Source organism: Grammomys surdaster, unplaced genomic scaffold (genome assembly GCF_004785775.1).
Source record: "Grammomys surdaster isolate TR1022 unplaced genomic scaffold, NIH_TR_1.0 514, whole genome shotgun sequence".
In the NCBI taxonomy this organism is placed as follows: domain Eukaryota; kingdom Metazoa; phylum Chordata; class Mammalia; order Rodentia; family Muridae; genus Grammomys; species Grammomys surdaster.
The window spans coordinates 125,068-134,902 of NW_021604933.1; the positions used below are offsets into that span (position 1 = coordinate 125,068).

The following is a 9,835-nucleotide window of genomic DNA, read 5'->3' on the forward strand; positions in this document are numbered from 1 at the left end:
GATTCTCTACTGGAAGAGGGTGCACCTCTCAACCTCTCAGTCTTCACACAACCCTTTCCTTCAGGCTTACCCATGGAAACAGCACTGCAAATTACTAGCTGAGCCCCCAACCCCAGCCCTCAACCTCTGCTCATATCCTTGAAGTAAGTATCTTTATCTTTATTGAGGTCTATTGACCAATTTGAACGTATCATGTTTCCTATTCGGACCATTACTAGGATAACGATGCCGGGTGTTTTGTGGTTTTAAAAGAAATGTCAACAAGTGTTCCCAAGAGGCTTTAATAAGGGGCCATGGCAGCTTGCACAGTGCTTTGTGGTACTACAGAAGCTAGCTCACAGAAAGGAGCTTTTCAGATTGGATCCAGCTTGAATGATCTGAATCCAATGTCTGGGATGTGTAGAGACTTTTACCCTGATCAACTAGAAAGGGACTAGAAAGGTCCCTCATGACTAGGAACTTTGTTAGTCCATGGTTCTTATGGGGAGCATTCCCAGCTCAAGTAGCATAATTCCCTTTATATTTATATATATATGTATATGTATACACACACACACACACACACACTTGTGTGTAATTTTAGGTAAATATAAAATAATATGATTCCTTGGTGTTATTCGTCCCTCCCCCTTCAGTATAGACCCCCCCTTACCCAGTTGAAACCCCTCTTCTTGTCTTCCATTTCCAACTTCATATTGCCTGGGTCCTACTATTCCTCTCTCAACAGCCCTGGCCCCTCCCTCTGGCCCTGGCCCCTCCCTCTGGCCCCCATCACGTTTACCTGGTTTCTTTGGATGCTCCATGTTGGTTCCATATATGTAAAGGTTTGGATCTAAGAACTACAAGATGAGAGAGAACTGTAGTGTTGCTTCTGGTCTGGTTACCTCACTCAGTATAATCTTTTCTAGATCCATCCATTTTACCTGCAAATTTCATGATTCCGTTTTTCTTTACAGCTGTATAGTATTCCATTGTGCATAGATAGATACCACACTTTCATTATTCACTCATCTGTTGAAGGACGTGTAGGTTGTTTCCATTCCCTGTCTATTGTGAATAGGGAAGCAATAAACACTGGGGAGCAACAATCTCTGGAGTAGGGTGTTGAACAAGGATTTCAACATATTCACCTTTTCCACTATGGAAACCGAAGCTTGTCCTTTTCCAAGGATCAAAATCCTAAATCAGCTGTCTGGTGTTTTCAAGGGATACACCTTAGGTGCTGGTGGGAACTGAAGGGTAGACTGCATTGTCCCATTTAAGAAGACTGAATAGGGACAGTCCCAAGTATGGAATGCTGACTTGCAGGAAAAACCAGACTTGGTTTCCCAACTGAGAGCTAATAAGACTGGCTTCTACCCTCAATACCCACTTCATATTTGCCTGGGGTTTCAAGCTGGAAAGTCAGCACAGATCTAAGAGACTTGGTTCTTCTTTCTTCATAGCCACCACTCGTACCCTGGGGACAGGTGTGACAAGTGGTACCTCTCAGTCCAGAAGCATGTCCCAGGCCCATACACTGCAGCAGGGAATGCTAAGGATTCCAAAGAATTCTGCCACGATCTACATTTCCCTGATGAACAAAGTAGATGGCTATAGAAAGCCCTATAGGGTGTTTCCTGCCCATTTTGGCACTAGACTTTTGTACCTGAGCCTGCCTTCTTTTTACATTCATAGAGCACAAACCTCCCTAAGAATGCTCTCAGAATTATGGAGACTTGTACCAAATGAAACTGAAGAGAGAACTCTTAATGGTGGAGAGCTGTTGGAAGCAGGACTGGGAAGGACTAACCTGTGACTTCTGGGAAATAACACGACAGTGTCTCCAGAACTGAGTGGATACTGAGACCCTGTAAGCTTAGACCTATAGGAGGAAATAGCCCTTGGGGATGTGACTGTGTCCCTGTCAATGGCCCAAGGCTCATTAAGCTAAATGCTTTCTGGAGAATGTGGTTTTGCTTTATACATCTTAACACCTGTGGAGAGAGACTACCTGTCTACCACAGGAAGCACACCAGGACAGACTACATGATGAACACACTGACAGTAATACTCCACCTGGCGAGGGTCACTGGTAAAAGGCAAGACAGCCTGTCACAAAGATACTAATGCCACCAAAATGAAGTAGAGGAACCAGTCTGTACCAGTCACCGCAGTTATCAAGGAGATCAAAATACCTCTGCTCAGCCTTAAAAATGGCGAAAGGAAAATAAATTATGAGATTTTAGCCATCTAAGGAGAAAGTTATAGAATTGTACATTGTTTAGAAGTCAGAGCTTAACACCTCAGAGCTCTTTAATGGATTTTGTGCTTCTTTTTTTTTTTTCCAATTTATGAAAGCTTTAATTTATTCCCTCACCAAAGACAATCAAAGGGGGTGAAAGGTCAAGATTTTACTGTCTTCATAACAAAATCGGCTTAGAACTGGATCACTTGGCCCTTTCTCTTCTTGTTGCCTCCCAGTTCAAAATGCTTGCACCTCTTAATAGCCAGCATCCTCTTAGACGTGCAGTTGGGCTCGACGCACTCCAGTCAAAAGCACGAGCTTCTTTGTAGTTTTAGCCTTTTTGCGGAAAATAGGCTTAGTCTGCCCACCATAGCCACTCTGTTTCCTGTCATAACGCCGCTTTCCCTGGGCATACAAAGAATCCTTGCCCTTCTTGTACTGGGTCACCTTGTGGGGTTGGTGCTTCCCACATTTCTTGCAGAATGTCCGGCGGGTCTTAGGAACGTTCACCATGTTGACAGGAGCACTATCAGCTCAGAAAGCGATTTTGTGCTTCTTATTGTCAGGTCTAGATACCTAGTAAGAAAGAGGACTGTCCCATCATGCATTTTAGGTTAACGGTTGAGTATGATGTAAAGAAGACCTTAATAGGGAAGACATCTGAATTTCCCTTAAACAATAACAAGCAAATAGATGGACAAACGGAATGGCTTGTGTTGGTAGAAGTCAACTTGTTTCTAAAAAAAAAAAAAAAAAAGTAAAATGTTATCTTTTTAAATTTGCCATGATCCATGTCTTCTCTATTACCTTTGTGTGTGGATGAGTGCTGTGTGTTGTGTGTGGATGGATGTGTGGATGTGTGTGTGTTACATGCATGTTCCCATGTGTATGCACAAGTGTGTGTAGACACTTAGGGTTGAGTTTGGGGGTCTTGCTTGTCCAAACGGGGTTTCTCAACTGAACCTACAGCTCTGCCATGAGGTAAGTCTAGATAACCACCTTACTTGGGGAATCCCATGCCTCGGCCTTCTCTGTGATGGCATTACCATAGAGTGCCGTGCCCACCTGACACTTACATGAGAATTCCAGCTCTGCTTCTCACACTTGCTGCTTACCTGCAAGCGCTCTAATGGCAGAGCCATCTCTCCACCCAGTCCCTGGATGGGACTTGTTGCAAACAAACAAACAAACAAACAAACAAACTGTAATGATTACAGAAATAATAATAAATGAGTCATTTTATGCTGTTGGAAGGAAAAGTAAAACCAAGAAGTGCAGGGCTAGGAATACGGCTCAGTGGATAGAGTGTTTTCCCTCTATGCACAAGGCCCTGGGTTCAATTCCTAACCACATAAATCCCGGTATGGAGCACACACCTGCAATCCCAGCACTTGGAGACAGAGAGGAAAGCATAGGAGTTTGAGGTCATCTTCAGCTTCACAGTGCATTTGAGGCCAGTCTGGGCTAAAACCCAGTTGTTTATTTTTTTAAAAAGTGGCTCAGGGTCTCTCTCTCTGACATGACTGGTATAAAAACAGCAACCACACTGTCAAAAGCATAGTTCTCTTTCTCTCTCTCTCTAAGCAGAAACACTTGAGTAATGGAAAATATTGACAAGAATCCCCAGGGAAATCTCTCCTTGTTAAGTTTAGACCCTCTCCAAGCACATATTACTCTGTAGCAATATTATCTTTCATTGAGTGTGATAGTTACATTAAGTCATAAATTGTATGTTTCAGTTACAAGATTCGATTAGTGATTTACTTCAAAAAGTATCAGTGGGCCATTTGTCAATATTTCTTAATAATTTAATCTCCAGGCTCATTATAACACTGTCATTGTTTTCCTTTTCTTCCTCTTGTCTTTGGGGTGTAGGGTGTTATGAGATAGGGCTTCAAGCTTACACTGTGGCAGACGGTGACCTTGAGCTCCTGATGTATTATTTCATTTGTGCTGGGAATTTATTTCCCACTCTCCTTCTCTAGCCTTAATGTTCTTGGGCCCCTCTGCACCCGGCTTAAATCCTATGCTCTGTCACTGCAAATACGCCCACTCGCTTACCTCTGATTCCCTCGTTTGCTCTCACTGAATTCTTTTGAGCTAAGCTAAAAACGGTCAGCTTGTCTTCTTTGCTCAATCCGTGTGTAATCCCATGTAGTTCAATGAAGTTGGAGTGTCCCCACAAATAAGGAGAGACAGGCGTCATTTTAAACTCAAAACTACAAGCTTTGAGTGAATTCTTGATGGTACCTGGCAATCACACACCCTAGCTAATTTCTCTCCCAGCTTCCCCAGTGATTTTTAGCATACAATACCCTCTTCAAACTCTTAACAGCTCAGAAGCTAGGTTCGAGCTTGGTTGACTGACATTTCTGACCTAGAACCTTCCTGAGAAAGTTTGAGCAATTGTTAAGAACTTCCACTGACTCCAACTACCACTTCTATTCACTTACCACTGTCTACCACAGTTTGCTTTGCCTCTTTAAGGCACAGCACCCATGCAGCTATTGGAAGTCCTTCTCACGTACATAGTAGGTCTTACTGCCCTTGTTCTGCAGAGAGACAGTGTTCCAGCCATCTCTCTTTCGTTATCTTCCACTAACAACCTTTCACTCCCTCTTGGATTATTTTCGGGTTAATTATTAACTGGTTAATTTCTTCCTCATCTTAACCCAAAAAGTTGCTTCTCTTGTCTCCGTTTTCCAGCTGATCTCCACTCCATTTCTTTGCAAAAACAAAACAAACAAACAAACAAAAAACCCATCAGAACAGTGCCTTCTCCTTGTGGTCTTCAGTGTCTTCCTCTTTTCTTTTGAGTCCACAGCACTTAGATACCTGCCCCTACCAGTCTTCCACACTTACTCTTACTGAGGTCTCCAGTAACTGACTGATGGCCAGAGTGATGGTCAGCTCCCCAGACTGGCTAGCTTGGCAACCACATCTCATGATGTGGGTCACCCCCATTGTCTGTTCTTTCTTTGTGAGGCTCTAGGAATGTTTCACTCTTGGTTTTCTTCCTGCTTCACTCTCTGTCTTTTGCTGGACCCTAGCTTTCTTCACTTCTTCATGAAGGAATCCTCTGGGGCCCGCATTTAACCTTTCCCCTTTCACTTTCTATAGTTACTCTTGCTCGTGTGACTCAGATGTACAGCTTTAAATAGCTTCTATATATACTGATTTTTGGTTTTTTTTAATCAGACTTTCTCTAAAACTCTAGACTTTTTATTTTCCTGCCTATTCAAATTTTCTTCTGAAATGTCTAGTACAGAATGCTTTTCCTTCCTAACAAGTCTGCCCCACTTCCAGCTTTCCTCATCTCAGCTGACAGCAACTCTATCCAGATGCTTTGGCCTCAGACCTCTGAGTCATCTGGACTCTTCTCTTTCTTTCCATCCCAATAGAAAACCATTTAGGGAAGTCTATAGGCTTTTCCTTTTAAAAAAGCTACCCACATTTGATTTCTTCTCATCATACCTCCTACCATTGGTTTGGTCTGGGGCAACCAAATTTGCAAATGAGATTTGTGAATGGAATCACTCCCTAAGAGACTTCTCTGATTGACATAATCATTGAAAGTTCTCTTGAAATATATAGTGGATTTTAATCATGTTTAACATCCTCAAGGAATATCTGTTTTATTCTGAGAAGAAAACAAAGTCATTGTGATAGCTTACAAGGTAATATGGTCTAGCATCTTCCCTTCTTTCTGTCAGTGTGCTCCAGTCAAGCTGTTTCTCAGCCTTGGTCCCTAGCTATGCTCTCTTCCTGGAATGCTTTTTGTCCTGGTATCTACTGGCTGACTTCGTCACCTCCTTTAAGTCTTCATTCATATCTTATGTGCACAACAAAGCCTTCAACCTAACCCTACTGGCAGCCCTCTGCTTTTTCTTAATTCCACATCATCTATTGCCTAACACAGTATATAATTTATTTCTTCTTTATTTTCTATATCTCTTTGACCAGAATATGAAAGAGCTTCCTTTCTATTTACTTATATTTCCCAACATGTCTATAACCATTCCTCACACATTGTAAATGTTTAATAAATAGCAACTCGATTGCATGCCCAAGGAAACTTGGTTTTTAAAGATCAAAGCCAAGGGTACGTAACAGGGCAGAAGGAAAGCCTCTCGCACCTCCTCTGGGCTCTTTTGTGCATTCCAGTCTAATCCATTGCTGACCCCTGCTGGAACTCACTGACCAAGTTGCTGTCCCTCCTTTGATGGGACAGGAAGCCCTAGCACTCCCCGGGGACCAGCAGCATGAAAAGATTCTACTGACACTGTCTCTGCTATCAACTGTGGCCTTACTCACACAAAGCAGCAATGACATAGATCTTCTTCAGTCTTGGGCTTTTCCTAATTCTTAGAGATCTGCAAAAGACAGAGTAAAGCTTCCTTCTGCCTTACTTATATTGACAAACGTCTTCACGAACAAGGGCTTAATTAGACAGGAAAGCAAAATGTAAAAAAAAAAGAAAAGATTTTTTTGTTTGTTTCCACCTTCAGGACTAAGAACTCAGTCTTTAAGCAGTCCAAGTATTGGCATAAGGGAGGAATTTTGTTTTGAAAAATACCATTATGCATTCTTCTGTTTTTGCTTTTCTATATGACTATTCTCTTTCAACCAAACAGTGTGCAGGCTGCTGGGGCAGGCGTGTAAAAGTAAAGGACTCTACTTCATCTTGCACATTTGATCTCCAATTCAATAGCAGTCCTGAAATTTTTGTTGGAAACAAAAGGGAGCCTAAACCTCCAAGTCTGGCAGATATTAAGAGCAAAGCATGTAGCCTGAATCCAAACATTAAGTCAGTAGGTAGGTTGAGCAAACTTAGGGTGTTAGCACCTCCAGAGTGAGAAAGTCAAAGTTTTTTCCCCACTTGAAGAGCCAAGGCTTGGAGGAAGGCTAGAGGCTTGGACCTGAATTGGATACATAGATCCCTGAGAAGTCACCAACCAGTCCCTCCTTCCATAGGCTAGAATAGAGGAAAGGACCATGAAATCAGAAACCCTGTGTACACTAAGGTAGACTCATAATGTCTGGGTTAGTCCTCCACTTCTACTCCATGCCTCCCAACAGCAGGGTAACATGGTGCCATTTAAGAAACAGAGGCATCTACACAGGCAGACTTCTGTTTTTTATCCAGCTCCCTGTGGCTTTCCAGTGATACGGAGGAGTGCCAGAATATTTTTTTTTTCCTACTTTGGCTGGATCGAGCAGGCATACTGAGAGAATTGGAAGTCTAAAAGTCTACATTGCAGATGAGACCATCACACTCAGTGGGGACATCACAGATATCAGATTCAGCCAGATTTAGCAGCTTGAATACCAGAAAGGCATCAAAACAAAACAGTATCACAATTAGACAAGATCCGTTGTAATTCTTGGGCGCACTCACAATTTGTCCAGAAACTTCCATCCTGGCCATGTAGCGGGGAAACTGAGTGAAGACCCATAGAACAGCCCTGTGCTCAGTCCTGACTACTGTTCTGCTGTTCTATGCAAACTCCCTGACACTCAGAAACCATGGCAAGAGGTTGGGGAGAGCCCCGAGAGAATTTGAATTTTAAATTGATTCCCCTTTTATCTCAAAAACAAAAGTAAATTGAATGAGAATATTATTAACTGAAAATGGCAAATTGAAATAGAAATTAATTCTCTTACCTTAATTGACAATTTTGAATGTCTCCTCTGTCACTAATGGGAGTGGAAATGTATTAATCAGAGCTATAGACAAGACAGCACACAACAGTTTTTCTTCCCTTCAAAATGGTTTGCAAATGTTTGTATATTTGGTTTTGCCTGGCTCTGCCTTTACAAAGCTAGAAAATTTGAAATGCCACCGATATTCAGCGCTGAGCCCTGAATCTGTGGTAGTCCTTCTGGCTAACTAAAATGGGCATAAGTACTGTGGGGGAGGGGTGGGGAGCTTTTCTTGAAGGGATGCTCATTGCTCCTCTGTGATTTAATCTGTGCTGACACTTGCTACCGCTGCACCTGCGGTGGAATTACAGCCACAGGAGTAGCGAACGAACGCAGAAGCCTTTCCCGGAGCGCCAGAATAGGCACAATAGCTCCTGAGCTGATAGCCTTCAAGTAGAGGCAAAAGGTTGTAGGTTACTCTGGATTCTTAGTATACTCGTTTTTCTACATAAAATAAATTTCTCTTTATCCTACTAATGTTTGTGCTTTGAAATTGAAGCACGCCACGTTTGCTGGCTTTTATGATCGGTAACACGTTTCCCACTCCAGCGCCTGCTGTTGTTTTCTCGAGCAGGGTCTGATCGTTCTCATTGTGTAGCTCACACTGGCATAAACTCTGAACTCTTCTGCGCCTGACTCCCAAATACTAGGACTACAGCGGTGAATCATGGTACCTGGATGCTTTGGGGTTTTAACCAATAATATTTCTCTTCCCTTTATGATATTTTAAGAATGTTATCCTTTTTAATTGATTCAAGCTACACATAAAGAGATTTCCCTTTTAGAAGGATGACGTTCCTGTCACTCTTAGCTCTGTATTTTCCTTTAAATGCCTATCTTTGTTCACTGTGTGTGTGTGTGTAAATGTGTGTGTGTGTATGGTGTGTGTGTATGAATCTGTGTGTATATGAGTGTGTGTGTGTGTGAATGTATATGAATGCATGGTATATGTGTGTGTGCATGTGTGCGTGTATGTGTGTATGGGTGTGTATGTGTGTGTATGAGAGTGTACATGTGTGTATGAGTTTGTGTGTATGAATGTGTGTGAGTGTATGGTATGTGTGTGTATGAGCGTGTGTGTATGAGTGTGTGTGTGTGTATGTTGTCCTTCATATATTGAAGTTTTGACTCTTAATATATTCTGAAAGTTAATCTTCTGACCGCTATTATTTTTCTCAGAATGCAGTTTTGTATACATTTATTTATTGGTTTTCAAATGTAAAATATTTTAAAATTTTTATTTGACAAAATTATTTTCCTTCTAGAAATTTTTATCTTCTTCTTTTTTTTTTTGCCTAGCACACATAAGGCCCAACCCCACAATAAATAACTTCGTATATAAAAATAACATTGTGTCATAACCAAGACTACTTTCCTTGCTTTATGACCATAGAGAGATTTGCAAGCATTTTTAACTATTATTTTTTTAAACTTTAAACAGTTTAAGCATTTACTGTGCGGAATTTGTCTTTTGGAAAGCTGTGCATCGGAGACTGGAGTTACACTTTGTTTCCCTTTCCTTGTGATTAATCTATTGTTTCTGTAGCATTTATCAGCTGTCTCTCTTATCTGCACTGACACGAGTCTTTGTTCTTATCCATCGGGATCTCTATTCAGGGGTTTATTTCTTTATTCAGTTCTTCTTATCCATTTGTCTGATGCTACACTACACTATGGTGGTTCAATCATTTTGACTTTGTAATATTTTGATATCTCCTGAAACACTTTTTCCTTTTTTTTTTCCTGGCTCCTCTGAAATAGTTCTTTTTAAAAACTCTGTGAGAGCTGAGGTTGATAGCTTACCTAGAATGCTTGAGGCTCTGGCTTCAAAAACGGAAAAAGAAGAAGAAGGAGAAGGAGAAGGAGGAGGAGGAGGAGGAGGAGGAGGAGGAGGAGGAGGAGGAG

General features: G+C 41.7%; 1 pseudogene; it reads right to left on the minus strand.

The window, feature by feature from the left end:
* Window positions 1-2,327: 2,327 nt before the first annotated feature.
* On the minus strand, window positions 2,328-2,740 carry LOC114633081 (annotated as a pseudogene).
* Between the last annotated feature and the right edge of the window lie 7,095 nt (window positions 2,741-9,835).